Source organism: Podarcis vaucheri (assembly GCF_965113315.1).
Source record: "Podarcis vaucheri genome assembly, chromosome: 6".
Lineage (NCBI taxonomy): Eukaryota > Metazoa > Chordata > Lepidosauria > Squamata > Lacertidae > Podarcis > Podarcis vaucheri.
This window is the reverse complement of record NC_138764.1, coordinates 49050230-49077457: the sequence shown is the minus strand read 5'-3', so window position 1 is coordinate 49077457 and position 27228 is coordinate 49050230. Positions and strand designations below refer to the sequence as shown.

The window sequence follows — 27228 nt, the reverse complement described above, 5'->3', positions numbered from 1 at the left end:
CAATATTTGAACACTAGTTGCTTGCGGTTTCCATCTGTGGAAGATGCAAGAATATCATGGAATTCTGTCCCAGAAAAATGCATGGCTTCCCTGCAGTAAATGTGCTCTAAACTGTCCATTTGGAAAGGTCCTTGTGGGTCAGGAATGGCATGACCAAATGCTCTCCATAGATTATTCCCCATGACTAGGTGGAGATTTATTTGGCGCTTGGGATGCACTAACTCAGTGCCAATAATTTCTGGGAGTGACACTCAGTTATTTTCCCTTTTGCCCTGTCTGCTGCATTGGCAGACATGAATGGAAGACTGTGTGTCCAGTGTGGACACACGTAAAGCAACACAATCATACACTGATCCTTATCCAGAAGGAAGTGTCTTATATGTACCTAGTTAGGTGTTAGTGCCCTTGCCTTTCTAGATGTGTGGTTACTCTCTGGCTGGCATAGCTCTTGGGACCTGGCTGCCACCGCTGCCTCCTCTTCCCTGCTGCTGCTGCTGCTCCTTCTTGCAGCTCTTGTCCCTCTAGTAATGAATAAGGAGATGGAGCAGCATCTAGCACAGAGGGCAACTTAAGGGACAGCTGGGAGAAAGAGGAAGGTTTGCTGAGAACAAAATCTGAACCTGGCACTGTCCTATCTCACCAACATTATTATTTGATATTTAATCTTCACAGGCTTTTCTATGCTGCAGGCTTACAGAGATTCGTTTTAAACTGTTGACTGGTGATTTGTGATTCTGGTTTATTTTGTCTGTTATTTTATTGTATAGATTTTTTTGTACACAGTTTTGATATTTTAATGAAATTGTGTTATTTAAGTATTTTATAAATAAATAAATGATTAGGCAAGCCGCAGTTTGACTTAGTATGTTGTCTGAACACAGGTTCATAGTTTAGCTCCCTCTACACTAACCACAAGCTGTAGCCAAGGTATGTCCTGTGGTTTATGGTTCCTTTATGCAAGGACTCTCCTGTCCCTGAGCCACACATCCATATACACTCCTCCTGTTTCACTAGTTATTTATAAAGTGCGTGACAGGGACTTTGAACCTCCTTGAATGACTTTTGAATGACTTTTCTGTTTACTTTCTCAAGCATGTTATTGCTGTTGTAGTGAGATGGGAAACTGGCCCGAATGATCTCCCAACGTCTTCCTCATCCCAACCCTGTGACTCTGGTTGTTAAAAAAGAGATTGCCACAGAGGGCAAACCAATTAGGCAAGTTTAGTTGGCCAGTTTCTGTCTACTGGGAGGATGGACCTTGAGGGGATCTGAATAGCTGACCTTTGCCAAGTATTCTTTCTTGAAGAAGGCAGCTGGAGGCGGTGTTAGACAGGTTCTTGCGTGTGCATGCACATGAGAACAGTAGACCAGTCATCTTTAGAAATAAATGGGCTGGAAAAAGTGTTTCTGTTTTAGAGTCCGTAAGTCAACAGCATTGTCGTGGAGACTGGCTGTTCTCCACACTGAAAATCTGAGGGAGAGAAGTAAATTTACAATATCTTTAGGAGTTATGCTGTATCTTTCCCAATGCTCAGTCTCTCTCTCTCTCTCTCTCTCTCTCTCTCTCTCTCTCTCTCTCTCTCTTTCTCTCTCTCTCTCTCTCTCTCTCTGTGTGTGTGTGTGTGAGAGAGAGAGAGAGAGAATAAATAAAAATAATACAGAATGGTATAAGCTTTTGGTGACCTCATTTCACCCCTGGAATGTAATACTCTTTGTGTACACACAGGAACCTCCCCCACAAAACAACCAGAATCCTGCAATTGTCGTTTACTCCTCATTGAGCTACAGTTTAAAGCACGCTTCACAAACTACAGTTTCCAGATTTCTTTTTTGGAGCGGCTGTTTTAAGTGTATATTGTGCATAAAGTAGTTACACATTTTCTGAGTCACCGAGGGGCATCCTTTGGGGAAATGGAAGAAAAAAAGTAGAGTGGAGTAAGAATATGTATGTAGCTGGTGGGTTTTGGAGGAATTTAGCAGGAAAAGTGAACTGTGGTGGCTGCAATTTTCAGCTAGGCCCAAAGAATATTTGCATAATCTTGCACAGGCCATTCATATGTGAATGTTTATGCAGAGAAGTATCATCTCTGTAGGATTTTGTAATATGTATTTTATTTCACAAATTTATTCCACACCTTTCCAAACTGTTCAAGGTGGCATAATGATGTGTTCATCTGTGAAGCAAACACAAGTTTGGGATTTCCATTCACCTTAATAACTTATACAGACATTTTTTGAAATCATGTGAACAGAAAATTACATAAACTCACTCTGTGCCATGGAGTTCCTAGTTCCTTGTCTCTGGCTGCCTCATTGTTGGAAAAGTCCTGCCTTTGTTGTGCTTTCAAAGTTGGGGGTACTTTGGGAGATAATATGTCATTGTCCCTCAACAAGCTGATGGAATTTTTCAAACTAGGTCAGGCTAATGCAGATTTGCTTGTTACTATGGATATTGCTTAATTATACACCAATAATCCCCCATGAGAATCTCACGATTGCTGCTCATCTTTCTGTTTTTAAATATTCCCAGAATGTGTAAAAGAAGCTCTGATGGTTGAAAACTGGGAATATATGAGCTGAAGCAACTGAGAATCTAGGTTAAGATAAAAGGTGGGGAAGCAGCTGTCTCCGAAGTGGAGAGGAATGGTTTTGCTTGTGCTATTTTAAACCTCCCCCAGGTCCCCATCCAGGCCACAGGTGGAGAACTGGTGGTACTGCAGATGTTGTCGGCCTACAACTCCCATCATTCCTGATCATGGAAGCTGGAGCCCAACAATAGATGGAGGACCACAGGTTCCTGTCCCTGGTCCTGGTCTGGGCCAGTCTTCCCCAGCTGGTGTCCTCAAGATGTTTTGGGCTACTAATCCAAAGGGCTGGTTATAGTCCAACAACATATGAAGGCTTGGAGAAGGCTGATCCTAGGGCAATACCCTACTGCAGTGAAGGGCCATCCACCCAGAGACCCCCTAAGCAATTCAGAAATGTGTGGCTCCGCCCGCGGAGGCTGATGGACCCTGATAGATTCCGCCAAGCCTTGCGGGACCTTTCTCCCCCTGGCGACTCATTGACTGAGCTTGTTGAGGGCTGGAATACCCAGCTCCTGGCAGCCATCAATGAGATCGCACCTAAGCGCCCTCTGCGACCCCGCAGAAACCGGGCTCCCTGGTTTACTGAGGAGCTCCGGAAAATGAAGCGGGACCTCAGACGGCTAGAGCGAGTATGGCGGGGTGCCCGTGACGGAGCCTCAAGATTATCTTATAGGGTTTTTATGAAAACCTACGAGATGGCAGTGAAGGCCGCTAAGAAGTCCTACTTCTCGGCCTCCATTGCATCCGCTAGCTCTCGCCCGGCACAATTATTTAGTATAATTCGGTCTTTAACGTCCCTCGAAGGACAGCCAAATTTAAATAACAATTCGACACACAGCTGTGAGGCATTTGCGAGCTTTTTTGCGGAGAAGGTCCTGTCGCTCCGCCATGACCTCCCTGCCAATTTGGATACAATAAAGGAACTGGAGGCCCCTCGACTGTCCTCGGGTCCAGTACTGGACCACTTTGACCGGATATCCCCAGCCGATGTGGACAGACTCCTCCGAGCTGGAAAGCCCACCACTTGTCCTCTCGACCCGTGCCCGTCTTGGCTGATTAGAGCATGTCCAGACGAGGTGCGGGCCCCCCTGGGGGATATCATCAATTTGTCCCTTGGCACCGGGACATTCCCAGGGGAACTGAAGGAGGCAGTGGTGCGTCCGCTCTTAAAGAAAACATCATTAGATCCCTTAGATCTATCCAATTACCGCCCAGTTTCGAATCTTCCATTCCTGGGTAAGGTGATTGAGAGAGCGGTTGCTGAACAGCTTGGTAGGTTTCTGGATGAAACATTGGCTCTGGATCCATTCCAGTCCGGCTTCCGCGCTGGTCATGGGACCGAGACGGCTCTGGTCACCCTAACAGATGATCTTCGTAGACAGCTGGATCGAGGCGGGTCGGGGCTGCTGATTCTTCTAGATCTGTCAGCAGCTTTCGACATGGTCGATCATGAACTTCTGGACCACCGCCTCGCCGACGTGGGGATCCAGGGCACAGTCCTTCAATGGCTGCGCTCGTTTCTCTCTGGTCGGGGACAGAGGGTGGCGCTTGGGGGGGAACTGTCATCCCGCCACTCCTTGGTGTGTGGAGTGCCTCAGGGTGCGATTCTCTCCCCGATGCTTTTTAACATCTTTATGCGCCCCCTCGCCCAGCTTGTCCGGAGTTTTGGGCTGGGCTGCCATCAGTATGCTGATGACACCCAACTCTATCTGTTGATGGATGGCCATCCTGACTCGGCCCCAGACACACTGACCAGATGTCTGGAAGCTGTGGCTGGATGGTTATGTGGGAGCCGGTTGAAGTTAAATCCTTCGAAGACAGAGGTCCTCTGGCTGGGACGGGACGATATGGGATTGAGGGGGCAACTCCCATCTCTTGCGGGGGTGCAATTAGTGCCAGCACCGTCCGTCAAGAGTTTGGGTGTAATTTTCGATACCTCCCTCTCTATGGAGGCGCAGATTACAGCTATAACAAAGGCGGCATTTTTTCATCTCCGCCAAGCTAAGCAGTTGGCCCCTTACCTCTCTCGCCCTGACCTAGCCACTGTGATCCATGCGACGGTCACCTCCAGACTGGATTATTGTAACTCGCTCTACGTGGGGCTGCCCTTGAGACTGACCCAGAAACTCCAGCGGGTGCAGAATGCCGCAGCGAGACTCCTTACGGGGTCCTCGCTGCGAGATCACATTCATCCGGTGCTATACCAGCTGCACTGGCTCCCGGTGGAGTACAGGATCAGGTTTAAGGTGCTGGTTTTAACCTTCAAAGCCCTATACGGCCTAGGACCCTCGTATCTACGGGACCGCCTCTCCTGGTATGCCCCACAGAGGAACTTACGGTCCTCAAATAAAAACATCTTGAAGGTCCCAGGCCTCAGAGAGGTTAGGCTGGCCTCAACTAGAGCCAGGGCTTTTTCGGCTGCGGCTCCAACCTGGTGGAACGCTCTGTCACAAGAGACAAGGGCCCTGCAGGACTTGACATCTTTCCGCAGGGCCTGCAAGACAGAGCTGTTCCACCAGGCCTTTGGTTGGGGCACAGCCTGACTCCCTCCTTTGGCAATCCTTACAATACTTTAGTTTATGGTTGCCATCAATTCTTATGATGTTTTTATAATGTTGCACTATTTTAGTGTTGTTAGCCGCCCTGAGCTCGGCTTCGGCTGGGGAGGGCGGGATATAAATAAATTTTATTATTATTATTATTATTATTATTATTATTATTATTATTATTATTATTAGTACACCCACGAAGGTGCTTACAAAGCAAGTAAGGTTTGCACAAAGAAGGCAAGTTACATGCTACCTGGTGAGGTAGAAAAAAATGGCAAGTACAATTTAGGGTTAGGATACCTAAGGAACTACTGGCTCCCAAATGAATCTGCAGGTGGAGATCTATCTTAGAGGCCCTTTCTTGGATCCCCTTGCCTTTTGTGATGGTGAGGGGACCTGCTCTTTCCAGGAGTGTGTGTTTGCCTGGACCTTTTAGATTCTATTTTAGTGAGTGTCTTACCTTGCTTTCTAAATATTGCAGCTCTGTCTTATTGTTTTGAGTGTTTGTTGTTGTTTGTTAATTTGTGAGATGCTGCAAGAACTCTTCAGGGTTTATGAACAGTGTGGAAATATATAACAGTGATCATCCTGGACTCTTTTCTGACCCAAACAATGTTAGTTAGATGCTGAGTAGAACTCCTTCCATTGACTAGGTGAACTTTGTCCCATCTCTATGCTGTCCAATATATTGTACCTGCCTGTGGAAATTATTTGCCTCTAGAGAAAGTGGGGTATCTGTTGCATACAAGACCCACCCCATCTCACTGTCAGGTATAAAAATTTCCCATTCTGCATAAGGGTTCCCTCCACATGTAATTTCTAACTGGCATAAGTGCAATAATTTCATTTGGACTTGGCTCTTTGATTCTGTGTTAGCTGACATTCTCTATCGCTTCACCTTAGCTGACATCTTCTATCATTGTGAAAAGGTATGAATTGCTATATCAGTGGAAAATTTAATTGCCTTGCCGGATGCCACAGTGGAAGTGTGGTGGAGTAGACTGGTTGAATGTTTTTTTCATCTCCTTATGTTTCATATGTCTTGAGACCTGGAGATTCAGTTGCTGCAAAGGAGAAGTTGGGAGCTGGTGACGCTGAAAGTTGATCATTCACTCTGCGTTCTGCTTCTCCTGTTTGCTGGTAATTCTTTGCAGATGCATACCTAGGAGTTGGTGTCAACCCCCCCCCCCGTCAACTATCAGACTATCTATGGAGCATATAACATAAAAGGGCAAAAGCTAAGTGTGTCTCAAAACCAGGCCTGAAAACAACTTGAATTGAATATAGTCAGTTTCATCCAAGGGTAAAAAGAGTTGTCCAGCCACCATTTCTCTGCAATTGACATTCAACATTTCATGGCTGCTGAGCATACTCAGTCTCCACTGGATGGGATGTTTTTCTTCCCATGGCCTCTGGCTTAGGTTGTATGTTGTTTGTATTTCTGTAAACATCAAGGTTTCCTTGAGATGCAAATACACTCCCCTTTACTCGTGTCTGTAATCCCATTTTGACCTTATTTCTGTCTGCAGCCAGCACTTGATGTTATTAGGGGGAGCTTTAATGTTATTTAAAAAGTCTCTTCCAGCCATGTAACTTCTTATTTAAAAAAGAGCTCCTTGCTACATGCATTCAGAGATGGTACAGTCTTATAAAGGATGGCACTCTGCGGCTTGCGTGAATATCTCTGTGACCTCGTTGCCAGTCAATATGACTGCTTGCTTCGTGTAGCATTGCTTGTCATACTGATTTGGCATGAATCTGGAAAATGACAGATAATTTCCTGAGAAATTTGGACCACTTAAATCGTAACTTCCCAGTAGTGTGTCCTTCAAATAACTTAAAACTACTCATTGTTGATTGGATACTTGTAAACAAAGAGAATGCATACTGTTTACAAGTGAAATGAACTTCATGCTTGACTTGTGACACTGACCTGAATGATCAGGCCAACTTTTCTTCTTTTATTGTATAAAAAAATCCTGCCCCCACAATACATATATCCTGCTCTTCTTAATTACCTCCATGACTGGTGCAATATTCAGCTTGAAGGCTTATATCCAAAATATAATGCAAACAGTTCTTCTTCTTTTTTGCAAGAACTAGGTCACCCAAGGGGTGACAATGTAAGAGCGCCATCACCTAGGTAATGTATCTTGTTGCCATGGTGACCCTAAAGGCTGCATCAGTCAACAGCTTTCAAAATTTTGACAGCTGACTGAGACTGAAGGTTTTAATGAGGACAGACACTTGGTTAGTTTCAATAGCCAAGTACTCTAAAAATATTCTTCCACCTTGTTAATGTTTCTAGAATGTAAATTAATAATTTAGGTCTCCCTCTGTGCAGTTCCTGACACTCCAAAGCAAGATTGTTGAAGGATAATAATGTTAGGCTGGTTCTCCCATTTGATATGGATTCCGCTGGTCATGAAACCCCTGAGGTCATAATGTGGTATTTGCTGGTCCTTTTGTCATATTCCCAGGATAACTATTGTGCTGGTACAGAAAGACCTCTGTATCTTCGTTGCTTTCTCAGATGGATAACGCAGATGTGAATATCTTGTAATACTTGCGGAGGGTAGTTAACACCATAATTTTCATAATGGTGGTCTTAATTGCAGATTATTTGTCTTTGTTTGCTATTGTGTCTTTATATTAATTGTTAGTACACTGTAGCATCTCTCAAGCAGTGTGTTTTCCTATTGTTGCTTTTAAATGTTTGGACCACATCTGTAAATCTGAGTGGCCTGCTGTCCTCTCCTAAGAACAAGTATATCCATTAAAAAGGGTTGTTGACCAATTTACATTTTTCTACTGTCTAACTTTTAATTGAGTTTCATTGGTTAAAGTAATGTTCCAATATTAGTAATTCTGAGCCCATCCACAATTCTGTTTGTCTCATGATTTCAAGTGATTTCAAGTCAGGGTTCCAATAGGGGGTATTTTGTCCCTCCACTCTCCACAGGAAAACTACTGTTTACTGCTGAATTGGAACAAACATCAATTGGGTTTTCTGTGGCTTGACATTTGTTCCGACTCAGCTGTAAAGAACGTGCATTCCCAGAGAAGGCAGCAGGACAACAACAACAACAAAATCAACCCTTTCGTAGCCGTGACTTGGAATCAAGGGACAAACAGGACTGTGGATGGACCCACAATTGAGGCGATTTAAGCCAGCATTAGTTCTGTTTGCTAATTGATGCATGAAAAACACACATTGTTTAAACCCATGGTCTAAATCCATCAAAGGGAGATGTACAGAAATCTGTTAACAATGAAAATTGGCACTGAGTACTTACAATGAACAGATACTGCTGATTTAACACATGTCATGAACATTGATTTTCTAAATGATTTTTTCCAGCCCTAATTTTCCTATCTCAAGGAACTTTTTGTTGTTGCAGATAGTTCCCAGTCAATATCAATAACCACCTATACTCCTACCCCTATTTATGTGTTAATTTTCAAGAAGGGTGCTCTCACAATCAAGGAGCTTTGCAGCCAGATTGCTGGCCCTGCCTCCAGGGTTTCATGGTTTTCTTTGTCTGGATCTTATTTGCGGCCAGTGCTTTTTTTCGGGGGGAACGCAGGGGTATGCATACCTCTGAACATTTTGTGAATCTTTGTACTTTTGCCCATTTACTGTATTTATTTTTCCCAATTTGAACTATACAATGGTGTTTTTCTTGAGTCAAAGTGAGAGTACCCCTAAGCATTTTTTAAAGAAAAAAAGCACTGTTTGGCTGTCTGCAGAGGCAAAGCCTGTGCCCATAGACCTCATTTGAAACCTTGGTCATGCTGGCCCCGGGGAAGGTGACATGTGCAGATGTGTATATGTGTCGGTTCCCCCTGCAGATGTCCATTTCTAATACACAGATAGGCTGGTTGGTCCATGAGGGCAACGGGAGCAACGTCCCACAGCCTCAGCCAGGCCTCACCCACTTGTTGTGTTGTTTACAACCAGTCCAAGGGATGACCCAACCTGCCAGCTTCCTCCTCCTTAGTCCCAGTGTTGCTGTTATAGAACTCAAAAGGGAGGAGTATGAGGACAAAACAGAATTAGTTGGCTCTGGCCGCCATTGGCTTTGGCTCCCTGCTGCCTGCCAATCCAAATGGGCACCAGCCACTACTGGGAAACAAGGCCAGGGGTGCCCCCAGTGCCCCTTGATTGTGTGAAAAGCCCTTCATGTGAGTTAACATGTGAATGTGGCACACACCTATTATCCTCTTCTGCGCTTCTGAAAGTGGTGAATTCTCCACAACTCCTGCTTTTCAGAATATAAGTATAAGAGAGAAACCAGGCAAATGTTACACAGTTCTAATCATAATAGAATGACCCGTCTTGGATAATGTCTTAATAGGGAATTGTACATTGTGTAACTCCTAGCCATATAATGGTTTTCCGCCAGCTAGTGTGCTTGCTATGTCGGCAAGTGCTTTTCGGTAAAACTGCACAGCCAGGAAAGTTGCTTTCATCATGTCCCAGAACTAAAAATTGGGATGCAACAAGTCTTTGTGGAAAGCAAAACTTGTGTGTGTGTGTGTGAGAGAGAGAGAGAGAGAGAGGAAGTGAGTGAGTGTGTAACTCAACAAGCAACATGGAGAAGCAGCACACAGAGAAGATGGTTTAATGAGGCATGTTTAGTACGAAAGCTTTGGAAAGCACAGTGGTCAGAGTTTGAATTTGTGTGCGCGCGACATGCCCACAAATGCTGAGTGCTTGGATTACTCCGTCCGTAAGCTGTAAACACAAAAAGCAGCCTGTTCAACAAGTCACTGAAATAGAAATGCTGGCCTTTGTGGAATCACATATGTATGTTCCTTGAAGCACAACTGCTGTTTGCTTTGCAGCCAGTGCCAAAAGCTGCCAGCCTGCAGCCAGGAAAGCGGTGGTGGTGGTGGGGGGTGGGGGGGAGTAAAAGCTTTCAACAGCTGTGTATGACTAGGGCTCCTGTTTCCCATTCTGTCTGCCATTTCTTAATGCTGTTTTTAAACCTTCTCTTTGAGCCCTCCTGAGGTTGACAGCCATGAGGCTGATCCTGTGATTAGATTAAAGTTAGCAGTAGTTATTGGTACCTTTCTTGCACGATAGCGGTGTATTTAATTTACTGCATTTATGCACAGTCCATAGGTCCATATTCAAGACTAAAGTTCTGTTGTGTTCATATTCAGTGCTTTTTAAGAGGAAAAAAAGGTGTCAGTACTCACCATGAAGTTGTTATAGTAAGTGCTACACTTTTAACATTTGGGGAGGAAATGGTGCCGGAACGCCGTACCCTTGAGTATCTCCAGAAAAAACACTGCCATATTGCATTTTTTCAGCTCTGGAAGTGCTATATTTTGCAGTGTGTGTGTGCAATTTTTCACACAAGTTGCACATTAATTGCCATTATGATCACCATGTGTCAGGAGGACCACCAGCTGGTAAAGTAATTTTTGTAAAGCAGTCGGTGATGAGTGATCCAAATCAGTTAGCGGTTATGCCTGTTGTTGCAGCCACAATGTAGAATGAGCCTTCTGGCGAACACCAGCAACGCTGTCCCCATCTCCTACAGCAGCAGGGCCTGCTATTTTGTCAAGCATTTCTAGTTTGATGTTCATTAGCTTTCTAGTCAATTGGTTCTAAAAATAGTTAGAGCTTGTACCTGTCTTTGCATGAGGAGGCTTAATCTTGCGCCAGCCTGGTCTTCTCCATCGAGAAGAGTGAGGAGGTCAGATTTGTAGGGACAAGTAAAAACGCCCTTGGCTCTCCTGAGAACCACTGGGATTACAAGCTTGAATTCTTGCCTTGCCTGTTGTACAGGCATTGCCTCGGAGCGCTGAATAGCAGGCAAAAGATGCTCAATTTTGGCCAGTTGCTACAATAACTGTTGAGGAGCTTAGATCCGTTTGCTAAAAACCCCAGTTCAAAAAGCCCCAGTAACTTGAACTTGAAAAGGGACTTGTAGAAGTATGGTGCAAAAGCTAAAGCACAAGTGGTGCGTTCATCATGTAAGCTGAAGCCACTCGCCATCTCTGACCTCCTTGTGCTCAGAGCGATGCCAGCTGCTTCCTGGTTGCTGTGGCTAGTATGCTAGTGACTGCTTTGGTAAATGGCTTTCACGGCCTCTCCCCCCGCCACCCCCAGTTTAATATGAGAGAGGTGTTGTGTATTAATACAGATGTTTTCTGTGGGCCAACAACTGTTTGCCCCTCTGCTCTCCAGATTGGTAATTTGCACATGCCATTTTAATTTTAATGCACGAAGGGTTAAAATTTCCTGTAGCACAGCTCTGAGATTGAATTTACAAATTATTGAGTGGCAAAAAGGCACCTGTAAGAAACGCTCTTCAGGTGGCAATTTTCTGTGCCCACCAGATTTCTGAGCATAGGCTGTTGTTATGTAATGTATATATTGCTGAATGCCAAAATAGGCTTCTAAGCGGATGGAGAAATAGAGAGAACATTTTTACCTTAAGGAAAAGTTGCAGTTCTATCAAGATACAGTGGAACCTTGAGTTAAGTACTTAATTCGTTCCCGAGGTCCGTACTTAACCTGAAACTGTTCTTAACCTGAAGCACCACTTTAGCTAATGGGGCCTCCTGCTGCCGCCACTCCGCCGGAGCACGATTTCTGTTCTCATCCTGAAGCAAAGTTCTTAACCTGAAGCACTATTTCTGGGTTAGTGGAATCTGTAACCTGAAGCGTATGTAACCTGAAGCGTATGTAACCTGAGGTACCACTGTACTATTACATACTGCCCGCTATTGCTCTCTCTTAACGAACAGTAATTAAAAACAATCTCTCATGCTGGCTACCACACCCTTCACTTTCTTAGTTCAAGGAATGCTCTGAGGCATGAATTTTAAGGAAACAGAGCATGCTTGAACTACCCTTCAAGGCTACCCTAGTAGACCAATACAGTGAATGCCTGTGAGCCGTCATAATAACAGACGGAGTAGGAGTCTTCCGCACTGGGCTGACTTTCCAGCAGCTTGATCAGTCACATGGTTTTTCTGTTTAGATGCACATAGGAGGGACCTCTTTGCCATAACTATACTTTTGAAGTCAAATTGGCTGAACGCTGCAGAGACCTTATTGGCCAGATAACAGTAGGTGGAACAAGATGTTTGCAGAGCTTCTCCAAATATACTTAGAAGTGTAAGATGTGTATGGGACAGGAAGGAGCATGATACTTTGAACTCTTAGGGGCACAGCAGCAGCAGCAACAACAACAACAACAGCCTTTGCTTGACATTCTCCTTGGGCAGGCTGTGACCAAGCACCTCTTGTGGACTAGTTTCCACGGCATGGGGCTACCTTTGAAGATGGGAAACTGCAGCTAGAGAGCCAGTGAGAGCCAGTGAGGTGTAGTGGTTAAGAGCGGTAGTCTCGTAATCTGGTGAACCGGGTTCACGTCTCCGCTCCTCCACATGCAGCTGCTGGGTGACCTTGGGCTACTCACACTTCTCTGAAGTCTCTCAGCCCCACTCACCTCATAGAGTGTTTGTTGTAGGGGAGGAAGGGAAAGGAGAATATTAGCCGCTTTGAGACTCCTTCGGGTAGTGATAAAGCAAGATATCAAATCCAAACTCTTCTTCAGCTAGTACAGAATTTAGGGGCTGGAAGGTTGTTGGCTGGAAGTAGGTTTGATTGTATCCATCTCTTCCATGCTGCCCACTGTTGCTGTATAATTTCTGGCCTACAAATCAGCTGATGTGTGATGGCCCCATTAAAAACAACTGGGGTGGGGGATGGTCATGCATAAAATAATGTCCATATACAGTATGACCCATTTGACATGCAAATATGCCCGTTTTTGACACATGCCTATTATGACCCTCCCCTTTCCACAAGCTTGTTTACATGAATTGGGCCTCTGGAGTTTTACATCTTGGCTAGCATGACTTCATGTATGAGAATTTCTAATCCAGATAGGTCTGTTTTGCCAGCGTTGCTTTCCATATCCTTTTCTGTGCCTCCTTCCACTTTCCCTTCCCTCAGATGCAAACATCTGCATACTGCCTCTGCTAGGCCAGGGAAGAGTAAAAACTAGCCGTAAGCAAAGCAAGCCCACCCCCCTTCACGACAATACTTGGGGGGGGGGGGAGAGCTGTGCATAAATATCCAATCTCTGCAGTGGCACAGACGTGCTGTGACTTCTTATGAATGTTGCACCGTGAATATTAAGTTGCATTCCTGCACATTCAGAGGCTGTTGCCCTGATCCTGCACACTCTGAAGGGAAGGGGAAAGGCCCGTTAGGATGCCTATTTCCTGTTAGGAATACAAAGTTTTCTATTGCAGTGTGTTCTCTAGGATTTTGTCCACTGGCTTTTAATGTCTTCTCTGCAGAGACATGCTGTGACTTAAAAAAGGAAAGAATCGGACTTACTGACTGACTCTTGCTTGGCTAGGCCAGATTTCAATGCTTTGGCTTTCAAAGGCTTCTGTCCTTTCTAATCACACCCCATGTTAACACCAGATCCCATTCTTTAAGCAGGATTTGTTAACTTCAGGGGAAGGCACCTGATTAATGGCAGAGATCCTGTCGAACACAACCTCTCTTAAAAAGAAAAAGGGAAAAGAAATTTCTTGCAGGAGACTGGAGCAATTAGAACCTGTCCTTAATTCCTTTTTATGTAGCTAAATACATTCAAGAGAGGGCAATTTAATATGACAACAAAGGTGATGTCAAGTTTCTGTCTTCATTACATTAAATGTTCTTCATTTTAAAGCCTAATTTCCAGAACTGAGACATTTTGCTGTAGCTCCAGAGTCCTTGTTCTCTGAAGGGGAAAAAAAAATCAACCTCCACCACCAGCTTGGCCTTAATTATACAGCTTGTCTAGTTAACAGCTTGTCACTTTTTCTTTCTCTTATTGTTCATATTGAATAGTCATTTATTAGTGTCATTAGCTTTCCTTTCCTGAAGGGCAAGTAAACAAAAGCCTATCTTCTGAGAACTGATCAAAACCTCTGTTAGAATTAATTCTCAGGCAGGGAAAATTAGCATTTTGCACCTCTTCCATTTTTATTCCTAGGTGTGCATTTCTTTTTACATTTTTGAGCTGGCATCGTAGAGCTGTCTAAAACCTATCAAATGGCCTAGCTTGCTTGTCGACTCCCACCCAGGTCTACATTTTTAGAACTGATTGGTGACAGGGCTTCCAAGCACATTACTGAATGGGAATTTCACATGCTGCTGCTTGCTATACTATTACTACCACTGCCTCAGTGTTTTGGCCCTAAAACAGGACCACGAGAGGTTCTGAAAAAGCACAAAGATCTGGAAGATCTTTGTTGAATGATGGCTCGAGTAAAAGCACTTAGCCAGTATAAAATTCCTGCAAATATAATAATAATAATAATAATAATAATAATAATAATAATAATAATAATAATAATATTCCACTGTGATGTAGGAGATGAACCAGCAGGAAACTGACAAAAGATTTACCAAAAGTGTTGGTGTTGACCTTTAAAGCCCTAAACGGCCTCGGCCCAGTATGCCTGAAGGAGCATCTCCACCCCCATCGTTCTGCCCGGACGCTGAGGTCCAGCGCCAAGGGCCTTCTGGCAGTTCCCTCACTGCGACAAGCTAAGTTACAGGGAACCAGGCAGAGGGCCTTCTCAGTAGTGGCGCCCGCCCTGTGGAACACCCTCCCTTCAGATGTGAAGGATATAAGCAGCTATCCTATCTTTAAAAGACATCTGAAGGCAGCCCTGTTTAGGGAAGTTTTTAATGTGTGACTTTTTAATGTATTTTTAATCTTTGTTGGATGCCGCCCAGTGTGGCTTGGGAAACCCAGCCATATGGGTGGGGTACAAATAATAAATTTCTATTACTATTTACAGGGGGGGAGGAGGAGACAAGAGGACTGTGGCTGTTGGAAGATGAATTCTCAAGCGCACAAGAGTCAGGTGGTTTGGGAAGTCATGAAGGTAGTGACACTGAAGAGGGTTCAGAAACACAAGATCTAGTGCCCTGTGGTCTTTGGAAGGGTCACTGTTGTCTGTTGTCCAGTAAGGACTCCCACACACTTCTGCTTTCCCTGTTCTTTACAGATGAATCGGAGCAAATGTCCCTCAGGTTTCCTCTGGATTGACGTTTGCTCTGATTTAGCGCTAAAGAGCGGGGTTTTCAGGGAAAAGTGGTGGGGCAAAAACAGAACTGCTTGAACCCATGCCTAGTAGGCACGGGACAAATGGAAAACCGATAGGATTCATGCTTTCTAGGCATGGGGCAAGTAGAAGTGTGGCGGAGCCCAAAATCTAACAGCATTTAGGACTAACAGCATTGATGGTGTAACTGAGCCCTGACATGAAGCAACAACAGCCAGTGCTGTTGCTAAAGGTGCTTTTATTTGCCTCCCTTGTTCAAGGGTGCTTCCAGAAGCTGGCTTAATATTGTAAATGGACCACTGAGGTATCACAAACAGGTCCATAGGCTTCATAATAACAGCAATGTCAAAACAGCAACATACGGTAAATGTTACAGTACTTCATTAAAAAGCACTTCAGTACATAAAATGTAGCAACATTACTCTTCCTGGCAATAGCAAAAATAGCAAAGGAGTTTGAACAGTTCTGCCTTGGTCCTAGATGTTCCAGCCACTGCTGTTGTGTCTGCTGCACATTAGCCAAGGATCAAGTCAGTGTGATCAAATATATTGATCTTCCCCCACAAACCACTGCCCTGTTGACGTTACCAGTCAGGCAGCAATTCCTCCTGTGGTGTTACTCAGCTTCCCCTCCTGCTGCAATTTCTTACAAGGCAAGGGCATGGGAGCTGGAAACACTCCTCCCATGATGTTACGACATATAAGTCGTCATGACCAATATCAGGTCATTGAGAAGAGCCTTAACTGTGTTTTGCAACATATCGTTGATTAAGAATCTCATTTAGTGTAGGCTTCCTTCAGAAAGAAATATGGCAGCTGCCTCAAGACCTTGCTGACAGTGCCACCATTCTTTGTTGTTTGAGGAGCAGTGTTGTTGGGAGATGGCCTTATTGGTAGTGGCCCCCACATTGCAGTATGGCCTCCCTTCTGAGGAGCCTCTTGTCAACTGTATGATGATTGGTCAAAACACAGCTCTTTACCCAGGTCTTTGGTTGAATAGGTGTCTTCCTTCTGACTATATTGCTGTTCCCTGCTGCTGTTTCATTAATTTTGCTATTGGTTAGTTTTGTAGTTTTGCTGCTATGATTTTAGTTTGAATTGTGCTTGCTTCAATTGTGACAGTTTTGGTGGGCTTTAAATACAAAACAAACAAATAATGAGTATTTAAAGTTGTGAAAACATGGGCTTTTATGCTTATTGTGAAGTCATCATGTGACAACTTATTTGTTTATTGACAGCTTTTATATGCTACCCAAACAATGGGTAGCTTACAAGCAATGAAAGCATTAAAATCCATGAACTGCGGAACTATAGAAACATTAAATAAATTCCAGCGTAAAAAACATTCAGCAGCAGAACAATGTCACTAAAACTCATCTAAATTTCAGTGGATTTAGAAACTTACAAAGCCTGGAAATAGAAGAAGTATTCTCTTGGTGCTGTGTAAAGTCCATAGCAAAGACACCTAATTCCAAAATTAGGCTGCCACCACTGAGAAGGCCCTTTCCACATGTTGTGCCTCACCTGGTGCGGGCACCAGGCGAAGTGCCTCCGTTTCTGCAGGCATGACTCCCAGTCCAATCCAATCGCTCTAAAATTAGCAAAGGCAGGCAGCGCTGAGGCAAAGGAACTACCCAACTATTTCACATTGATCAGAACTCAAGTATGCCCTTGCTTGGCACCTGCAGTCCTTCTTAGAATGGTTGTTTGAATGGTCCTGAAAAAAGTCATTATTCGAGGGTCAAATCACATCGGCAGTTGCCAGGGATGTGAGTTTCACATGCAATAGGAAAATCTAGACTCTATTGCTTGCACGCTATGTACTTGCAATGTATAGAATTCTTTATGACAGTCCACTGAGCCCCTCCCTGTACTTAGTTCATTTTCAGGGAGCTTCCTACTTGGGGTTTAGCTGCTGGAAGATCAGGAATAGCAGGTATCAGGCATGCAGCTATGCATGTTTGCTCTGAAGCAGCTTCCACTATATCCAATGTACATGTGATTTCATTATTCTTTTTTAGATACGACTGGGACAAACCTTGTTATGTTGAGTTCGTATTTTGCACAATTTGTATATGGTGTCTGTTTGATAATGTGTGGTTTGCTATGCCTAATAAAGGATCTTGATTGATTATTCTTTTTTTCAAACATGGCGCTTCTCAAATTTTTGTTTTGCAGCCTTTCTGTTATGTACTTCAAAGGTCTGCTCAACACGTGCCATGTGTTCTTTGTGGTTTGCTGCTTTCAGGACCCTGTAGTTTGGCAGAACCACCACTGAAATCCGTGGCTGGGAAGGTTTGCGTTGGTTGTTTCTCTGAGCCAGATGAAGGAGCTCAGCAGGGCTGGGGGGTAGCAGTTTCACACACGCATGCAAACATGCACATTGCCCCTCTCACTCCACTTAGCATTTTGTTGTGTTAGCAGAGGGGGCACTGGCAGTCTCACCACCTCGCTCTGAAGAAGGGCCAAGCGTGATGAGCCGAGACTAATAGAAAACAAAGACGAAGAGTCGAAGGGGCTCACAGGACGTGCTAAGGTTCACAACGATGGAAAAGCACAATGCCCTTGAAATGCAATGATAGTTCCATTGGAACCCAGGATCTTTATCAGAACCTGGCACCAACATTTCACACTGATTCCACCTTGTGGCCCACTTGGCCCAGAGGGTGGCATGCCTAAGGGGCAGGTGTTTCCACATGTCTCCAGACAACTCTTCACAGCCCCTTAGGGCTGCTTAGGGGAGGCAAGTAGGAGTAGAGACTTCTTTTTAAAAAGATGCACTATGAAAATACCCAATGTTGGTATACTTGTGATGTGATACGCTTTAGCTGCACAATCGTCACATCTAGACTTCATAATGCAGACAAAGACCCTTTCTCTGGAAGCCCTTGGCATAGAAATGCAAGCTGTCCTGTGGTCAAATAATGACGTCGTCTTACTGTGTGCTCTTTGTGGTAAGCACTTCTCACTTATTTCGCAGTCCGCTGAGCAGTGGTGTCAAAGGGGCTGTTCTAGGAATTTGGTTCTACTGAAGCTGAGGGAAGCCTTTTCGTTCATATGCTGAAATAATTCAGTTGTCTTGAATCCTGCTGCCACAACAAAAAGTAGTCAGTTGACATTTCAGTTCTTAAGAAAAGCTCCTTCCTCGTGTTACGTAGTTTCAGGATGTGATGACTCGCCTGGGAAAAGAGCTGTGTTTCCTATTGAAATTGTGAGTTGGGAAAGTCTGCTCTGAATGACTATTCTTCTAGGGGTGGTCTTGGTATGCACAACTGATCTCTTCTTCTTCTTCTTCCCAGGTGCTAATGAAAGTGCAAAGGTTGGTGGTGGGCATTCAGATTTTTAATTTTATTTCCTCCTGCTTTTCCTCAGCCCACATGACGACCAAAGGATTAATAGACAGGGTATTAGAACAGTGAGCATTTAAGCTGGAGGATCCATGTTGCAAGCCAAATGCAACTGCTGTGGCAGCCTATGCATGCAACTGAAAGCAGGAATGCTGCAGAGGCAAAATGCAAAGTAGAAGCAATGGCAATATCTGCTGGAGCAGTACCTGCTGCCCTGAGCTCGTTTAGGAGGAAGGGCAATATATTAATTTATTAAGTAAATAAAGTTTGCCAGTGGGTCTCACTTTGGGGGTTGGAGGACAATTCAGGCCTTATCTGTGATGCATTTTGTTAGACAGACTAGGCTCAGACCAGTAACTGGGCCAAAGTCGCACTGCCAACTCCATGGTTCATCAAGAATGTGGACTCAGTTCTCCACAGCCCAAGTACATCATGCTAACCACTACACTGCTCTTTGCCAGCTTACCATTCTATGGCCCCATCTGCACTATACATCTAAAGCAGTATCATACCACTTGAAACAGTTATGGCTTCCCTTCAAGAATCCCGGGAATTGTAGTTTGTTAAGAGTGCTGAGAGTTGTTAGGAGAGCCCTCTTCTCACAGAACTACAGTTTCCAGAGTGGTTTAACAATCCCTCTTCCCAAGGAATTCTGGAAACTGTAGCTCTATGAGGGGAATAGGGATCTCCTAACAGCTTTCAGCACCCTTAACAGACTACAGCTCCCAGGAATCTTGGGGGTGGGTGGGTATGGACACTATTTGAGGGTGTGGTTATAGGGGTTGTCACCACTGGTTTAGAAAATTGGACTGCCCCATACCATCCTTGATTTTCTGAGCCATTACCTGTTGTGCTGGAGCCGTGGCAGTTGAAGACAGACATCTTGCTATACAGGACTTGGATTTGCACTAAAATAGACCTTTTGACTCAATATTGTTGATGGCTGCTTCAAGTTACGTCTATAAGGGGAAGCACAAGTTGGTGCAATCATCTTTTCTGTTCCCTCTTGCTCCTTCTGAAGCTTTCTTTCCTGATTTGTGCCAAGACTGCCAGCTTCTAGGGATGCAAACAGCTCTACTTCTACTGCTAGACTCAACAAGAATCCAGGTTACAAAGATCAGAAATAAACCTGAATTTTTCTCTTTCCCTCTCATACTGCTGCATTTGTGTCTCTGGCACTGGCCGGCCTGTTTCCAAAACAGCAGCCTGAGGAAGGAAGGTTGGTGGAATGTCAGATGGTGAACAATTTGGGCTAAAGTATGGGCTTGAGGTTTCTGTTTTTGTCCAAATCTTCTCTTCTATTTTTAAATGCTTCCCATGCTTCATTTCAGAAAAACAATGCCCTTGATTATCTCCATTTGCTGTCGCAATGACACCCAGCAATCCTTTTTCAATTGGAGTACCACCCTAGAGGCTCGCTCTGATTCACTCTCATGTGGGCGCCTGGGCTGTCACTAAATTGCTCTCCTTCGGCAGCTCCTGGACGTTTCACTCCTGGCATTGCAGCTGAAGTCACGTGAGGCATGTGGAGATTTTTAGGCAGAGCACAAGACAAACTTGTTCGTCAATGAAAGCAGGCGGCCACTGACCTGCTCTCCAAAACACACCCAGAAAGCTTGATCCATGTGTCACTGCTCAAATCTTTTATCTCTGTTAGGCTGGAGTAGTTTGATTAATAAGTCTAAATTATTGTTGCCATATTGGAGAATGCAGTATGGGAAAGGAAAAATAGGTAAGGTAGGATTGTGCTTTATTCCTTTTTTGGGAACTTAACAAACTGGTATAGGAGAATGTGTAAGTTTTTGTGTTGCACATTACTCTTCACTAGACTTGGCTGGCGGATAAAGGAACCACCATTACTCCTAATCAAATCAAACATGCACTGTACAGCATGTTTAATGCCATATCAAACGTTCTTTTGTTTCACCCACATAAATGCTATTAGATCATTATGACTGCAAATACTCTTGCACAGAAAAGTGGTTATGGACCTAAATTGCTTATTACTTGTAGGTGAGCACTAGACCACTTTAATCTCTGTCATAGTAATGTGTATTCAGACAACCGGAAGCCTCTGATCTGGTAACTGCTTCAAAGTAGGGGTGGCCTGTATGATTTTAGTTTTTGTTTTGAAGCTGGTGCTTTTGCAGAGAGCAGAACTATTTCTCCCTAAAATCCATGACTGAGCATTGATCATTTTCTCAGTCCTGTTCACTGCCAACGTTCCCTTATGTGTGGCCACTTCTGTGCTGCTTATATTTTTTATTGCTGTATTGTTATGAGTTTGGGTGCCAGAGTTTGTGGGCGCAAAGCACCCACAATTCCTGGATTTAGTAAATGTTAGAATTTAATCAAGGCTTGGAGAACACAAACCCTGGGCAAGCAGCTGGACTCCTGGAATTTTGCACCACACAGAGGTTGGGGTGGCGTGTAACGCTCATGTCAGGAGTTGGGTTTCGTGCTTCCAGGAGAAAAGACCTGTGAGCAAGGTGTGCCTGGAGCCGAATTGGAGGGAGGAGCAGCAGCATTCCTGGAGCAGTTCAGGTTGTTGCTCCTAAGAGCAAAGCCAGCAGCAGACAGGGCAGCAGTGGAACGAAGCAGCTTGACTTCTTGCTTTGGAAAGGAAGTTGTATGAAAACATTATTGTTGAATGTGTACTTCAAAAGTTTGCTTGCCTTTTGTTTTGCCAGTAGAATTTTGTTCTCATAACAACTTGCAACCTGCCTATTACAGTGGTACCTCGGGTTACATACGCTTCAGGTTACAGACGCTTCAGGTTACAGACTCCCCTAGCCCAGAAATAGTACCTCGGGTTAAGAATTTTACTTCAGGATAAGAACAGAAATCATGCAGTGGCGCCACAGCGGCAGCAGGAGGCCCCATTAGCTAAAGTGGTGCTTCAGGTTAAGAACAGTTTCTGGTTAAGAACAGACCTCCAGAACGAATTAAGTTCTTAACCCGAGGTACCGCTGTACATCTATGCACTTGAATGTAGCAAAATTTTTAAGAACCATATTGCCAAGTCGACAGTTTACATGACATCAAAAGTGTGTGTGTGTGTGTGTGTGTGTGTGTGTGTGTGTGTGAGAGAGAGAGAGAGAGAGAGAGAGAGAGAGAGAGAGATTTGGTTGGCTGATGTCTCTGTAAGTGGCCCCAAAGCTGCTAAATATAGGTATCCTGGCTTATCACTTGTGTCTAGGCATGGAATTTACTTGAAATTGGATAGTAGGTTTGACTTAAGTGGCTGCCAGTTACATATAGTTGTAACAGACGTTTGTTCAGCCCGGTAGAATTCTTGTGGCATGTCTGTATTGTTAATTATCAGCGAAAGGGTCTTGGCTTCCCTGAGTTAATCAGTGGCTGGAAGAGAAACTGGAAGTGATTTTTGCTGCAGGATGGTGAGATCTACCTGCCTTTGGAAACACCAGTCCTTCTAGAACCTTAGGTTGTATCAGCAGTTATCTAACTGGAACACTCCTAGAAGTACTGAGAAAAGTAGGATCTGTCTAAGAGGAGGGGATGCGTTCTGTTGTTGTTGACTCAGAGAAACTGTTTTAATGGGAAGATTGCTCCCACTGCAGCCTGTATTTGCTTCCTTTTATTTCCCTCTTGCGTCAATTCCAAGCTGTTACGACAAAGAACTCCTGATGATACAAGTGAGTGGGGGACATCTAGGCCTAGATGAGGGAAGTTCAGGCCAGAATTCTAGGCTAGTGTCTGATGTCTAGTGAATTACTCATCTTCAGATTAGTTTGCTGCAATATTGGTATAAAAAGGGAACTGTCGGGTCAAAATCTAAAAATTAAAAGATAATCAAGAGATCGAGGTCTACAAGCACTTCTCCCCATTTTTTCTGCAAGGTGTTTTCTGTAGAAAACAATCTGAAGAACAGACAATGTTTCTTTTGTTTATATTGGACTTTAGAATTTGTGAAATTGCACTGTGTGTGTTTGATTATATTTCCATAGCTACTGACATTCCAACAAGACAACTGATAATCTTTATAAGTATTTAAATTCTACGTAATGTGTGTGTGTCTATATGTGTGTGTAACATATATGAGAGTGGGGAGGGGAAGGGAGAGAGAGAGACAGAAATCTAAATGCAGAAGCCAAAGCCGGTATCCTTTGCACAGTTAGGCACCTTCAACCTGGCTGTAGTCAGTTGGATAAGAGCAATTTAACTGTGCAGGACAGTAGCCAAAGAAACTATCTGGGCAATTGAAAAAACACCAAAAACATTTGTTAATGTATAGATGGTTTGTTAGAAACAAACATGTATACAATTTTCATTTGGCTCCAACTCTTCAACTTGCATGCCATACAGAAAGGAGAAAGGATTTCAGGCTAGTAACTTGATCTACCCTAAATAGTAGATGAGTCATTCGGAATGATCATGTGCTTATGTATCTGTTAAGGATGCTCTACGCGTACAGTTCCAATACATATCACAAAACACACTCCAAGCTTACAGTTTCTTAAAAACTCTAAAATTCGCAATTGGGCAGTACCTTTATTGGGACCAATCAAAATGCAACAAACTGTGTTATTTTAACATTTTTTAATGAAAAAAATCTAATCTTTTGACCAAATGGGGCCCTTCAGGGAGCATATATGCTTTTTGTTTCTTTTTTCTTTTTACTGTAATACTAGTATGTGGGCACCCTCATATCTGCTATTTGGATTCCCTGTTATTTTTTTCCAATTTAAACATTATGACTATTCTTTTCGAAAGATTCCGGTTTTACACCTCCCCACACCGCACCCCCATACATTCAAAAACTCAAGCCCTTTTAAAAAACCGATTTTTTCCACTGTCTTCCAAAACCCTAGCAAAAATAATGAGAAAAGGTCTGTGTGGAAAAGTCTTTTCTGCTTATGCCCCCCAAATGCATATTTGCTCCAGGGTCAATTTTGGATAGCCCATGTTGCATTAGTCCAGCACCTTTCTCAGTCAGGAAAGGTCCTTCTGTAAAGTGATGCGGTGATGGAGGACCCCTCTACAGTGGTACCTTGGGTTAAGAACTTAATTCATTCTGGAGGTCCGTTCTTAACCTGAAACTGTTTTTAACCTGAGGTACCACTTTAACTAATGGGGCCTCCCGCTGCCACTGCGCCATCATCGTGCTATTTCTGTTCTCATCCTGAAACAAAGTTCTTAACCTGAGGTACTATTTCAGGGTTAGCAGAGTCTGTAACCTGAAGCGTCTGTAACCCAAGGTACCACGGTATATAAAAAAGAGCACTTCCGAGAGTTCAGGTGCTTATATGAATTAATTTTCAGGTAGACCACAGTGGGGGGTTAACCCCTAAGCCAGGGCAACTCCCGCTTTGTGTGTATGTGGCTTACAAGAATCACTGAACTTCAGTGGCTGTTGAGCACCTAACCCTCTCAGCAAATCCCAGCTTTTGTGTTTCAGCAAAGCAAATAATTGCCAGCTTCTCGTGTCCAAGCTTATGTGAAAGGGGAGTCTGTTATAACAGCAGTGAAGTGAAATAGCTTATGTTTAGGAAGGGTGTAGTAGGTTTGCCAGAGAGAAGTTTCGTTTCAATGCAAACCCCTGATGGCCTCCCTTTTACCTTTTCTTATTCCCTACTCCGCCTCAGGGCTTTTTTGGTGCCTAAAATAATACTGTATTGTGTTTTTTTCTAATATACAAAACAAATGTATCCTAGACAAAATGTAAAATAGAATAGGGTAATGATGTCACAAATACCTTCTAATTCTGAAACACTGATCAGGAAGTCACTATATATTCCGGTAGTTGCCTCCCAGCGCATATATCAGAAACAAAATGGATGTTTGTACCGTCAAATATATTATTTTCCAAAGACCAGTATTAATATCCATATTGGGTGAAAGTAATGTTGAGCAATCCGTAGTCTTGTCTGAAGTATATCCTGCAAGTTTGTTCCTCTGCTCGAACTCCCAGTGCCAAAAGGAAGATTGCAAGGGGAGCCTGCCCTCCCCCTTTCTTTCTCTGCACCCCCCATGTGCATGGCTGACACTTGCTATGGATATTTTTTTAAACTTCTTCATGCCATCTTTTTTTGTGTGTGCATTAAAAGTGCATGCTTAAAGCATGCTGCCTGTACTCCACAAACGTTCCTTTTTACAGCATGCAATTGTTTCAACACACTCTCATTTCCAAAGGGTTAAAGAGCAAAGGTGATCCTTTCCCCAGATAACTCATTCATTGTCATCTTGATTGCATCAGGGAATGTACTTGTGCAAGTCTCATAGGCGCATTCACTGTTCAACACCACTGAGGCTCAGCACAGTAACTTGGGGGCTAGTTGTTCAAAGATGCTGTGCCATTTTTAAACCTTTTCTTTATTTTAAGCCTTTCCTGTGTTCTGACATGGCACAGCTTGTGTACAAAGTGTTTGCCCACTTCGTTATGATAGCCAAGAGTGCCACTATCACATTCTGCTCCACATATTCAATCAGTTTGTGGAGGGAAGTGAGATTGTGCCCTTTGACCTCCATGGGTTAGGCACTGCATGAGCAATGTATGGCCTGTACACTCAGTTGTATACGCTGTGTATGATACAACCCATTCTTGTGCTCTGCTTGATGTGCAGAGGTCACTCCCTCCATGCATTGAACAAGTGGACGGGAGCATGAGAAGAGGGTGAATTCTGTGCTGCTGTTTCTGAAATATCCTGTTGTGAGCAGGAAAACAATTCTCTCCATGTCATGAGGACTACTAACCATTATCATCCCAATTAGGAAAGGACACCCCAATTAGTCCACTGAGGTGAAAGAAAAGCTTCCACTCTTGCTTTTATCCCAAAGTTCTGGGTTTTTTAAATTGTGTTATTTGTTTTAGTAGTTTACCAATGCCAAGATGTTTGTGTTACTCCCAACCCTGCTTTGCAAGTAGAATCCAATAATACAAATGTTATGTGTGCATATTTACCTTCAGTTTAAGGATTACATTTCATGCATCTGATGGACTGTGTTGTGGCATGCACTTTCGTAGACTAGATTTGAGAAGTCTTTTTTCAGTTTATTTTTATTAGTTTTCAAATTAAGATAGAACCACAGATGAACAACAACAAAACCATAATATATCCAACTAAAGCCATAGCATACAGAGCCCAAAACATATTAAATAATAACAGCCAATCTAGGATCATGACATCCATATTTATCTAGACTGTGCAGGGAGAGATACCTATAAATCTGAAACTATAAACTATATGAAATAAATCCCACCATACTGAGTAGAAATGGCCAGAATATTCCTGTCCCTTTGAGACCCATAAGTATGTTATTTCCCTCCACAATAACTAAATGTCAGAGATTTTATGCCGATTTGCTGGTCTTTAAGGTGCTGCAAGACACTGTGTTTTCCTGAATGAACTAACACCAATAACCCTCTAGAAACTGTTGCAAAAAGTTCCTGGATATCTCTTTGGTTTAAGGTGGGTCATTGGGTAGGAAGTCACAAATGAAAATCAGGAAGCATCAATAATACACTAGTCTTGGGAAAGTGTTACTGGCTGTTATTAATATTTTCAAAAGTGGTCAGCTGGGATTCAATAAAGCCTCTTCCTGCCACATCTCTTGTACAGGAACTAGGTTTTTTTTTTTTTGGGGGGGTGCAATAACAGTTGCTTGCACAAGCATCAAGTCGCTGAGCAGGCATTATGCACAGTGCTTTCATGGAAAGACAGCTGGAGAGACCAGCCTTATCAAAAAATAATAATTGTGCAACTCAAATTGGTTCAGACTATTTTATATTTTTTTGCTTCTTGGTTTGTGGAATTGCATTGCCACTCGTGTTGTCCTTGTTTATTCCTTGCATATGCATCAGGAATTCTGGCGCATCCTTGGGCTCTCAGTTGACAGCTGCTTTTGATTTAGCTCATGCCAAACTTGCCCCAAAGAACAGGGCTGGGGAACCTGTGGCCCTCCAGATGTTGTTGGATTCCCAACTCCCATTGGCCCTAGCCAGCATGGCCAGGGACGCGGACTTATAAAAAATATTGGGGGGGCCGGGAAAGCTCATGAATAATAAATAAGCTCATGAATATGCAAATAAAGTGGCGCCGTCTCCTCATGAGCGAATAGGGGAGAGCGTGCTGCGCCTATTAATCAGCTCCAAAGGAAATTGGGTGGAGCTTTTGCTCGGGAGGGAGGGCAGGAGGCATGCAGCCCGACCCTGTGCATTTTGGGCTGGGGGAGGGGTGGCGATGGCGCTCTTCTGGAGGGGCGCCCGAGATTATTGGGGGGGCAGAGCCCCCCAAACGAATTTTTGAGGGGGCTCGGGCCCCCTCAAGCCCCATGGAGTCGGCGCCTATGAGCATGGCTGGTGTTTGGGGATGACAGGAGCTGTAGTCTAATAACACCAGGAGGGCCAGATTCCCTATCCCAGGATTAGGGTTGGTAAATTTTGGGAGGGATTTTGGGGTGTAGAAGTGTTTGGTTTGGGGGATGTGGTGGAAGTGTTTGGTTTAACCGGAAGCTCCTTTTGCCTGCGATTGGTTAGTTGCTAAATAGTTTTCACTACTGCCTTGAATTTGTGGGACAGAAAAAAGAAGGTGCTTTACAGTGGTACCTCGGGTTAAGTACTTAATTAGTTCCGGAGGTCCGTTCTTAACCTGAAACTATTCTTAACCTGAAGCACCACTTTAGC

General features: G+C 43.8%; 1 protein-coding gene across 2 annotated transcripts in view; it reads left to right on the top strand.

The window, feature by feature from the left end:
• ACOT11 (acyl-CoA thioesterase 11) overlaps positions 1-27228 on the top strand; it is a 61387-nt gene that overhangs the window by 1080 nt on the left and 33079 nt on the right. The gene's annotated exons all lie outside the window — the stretch shown is intronic.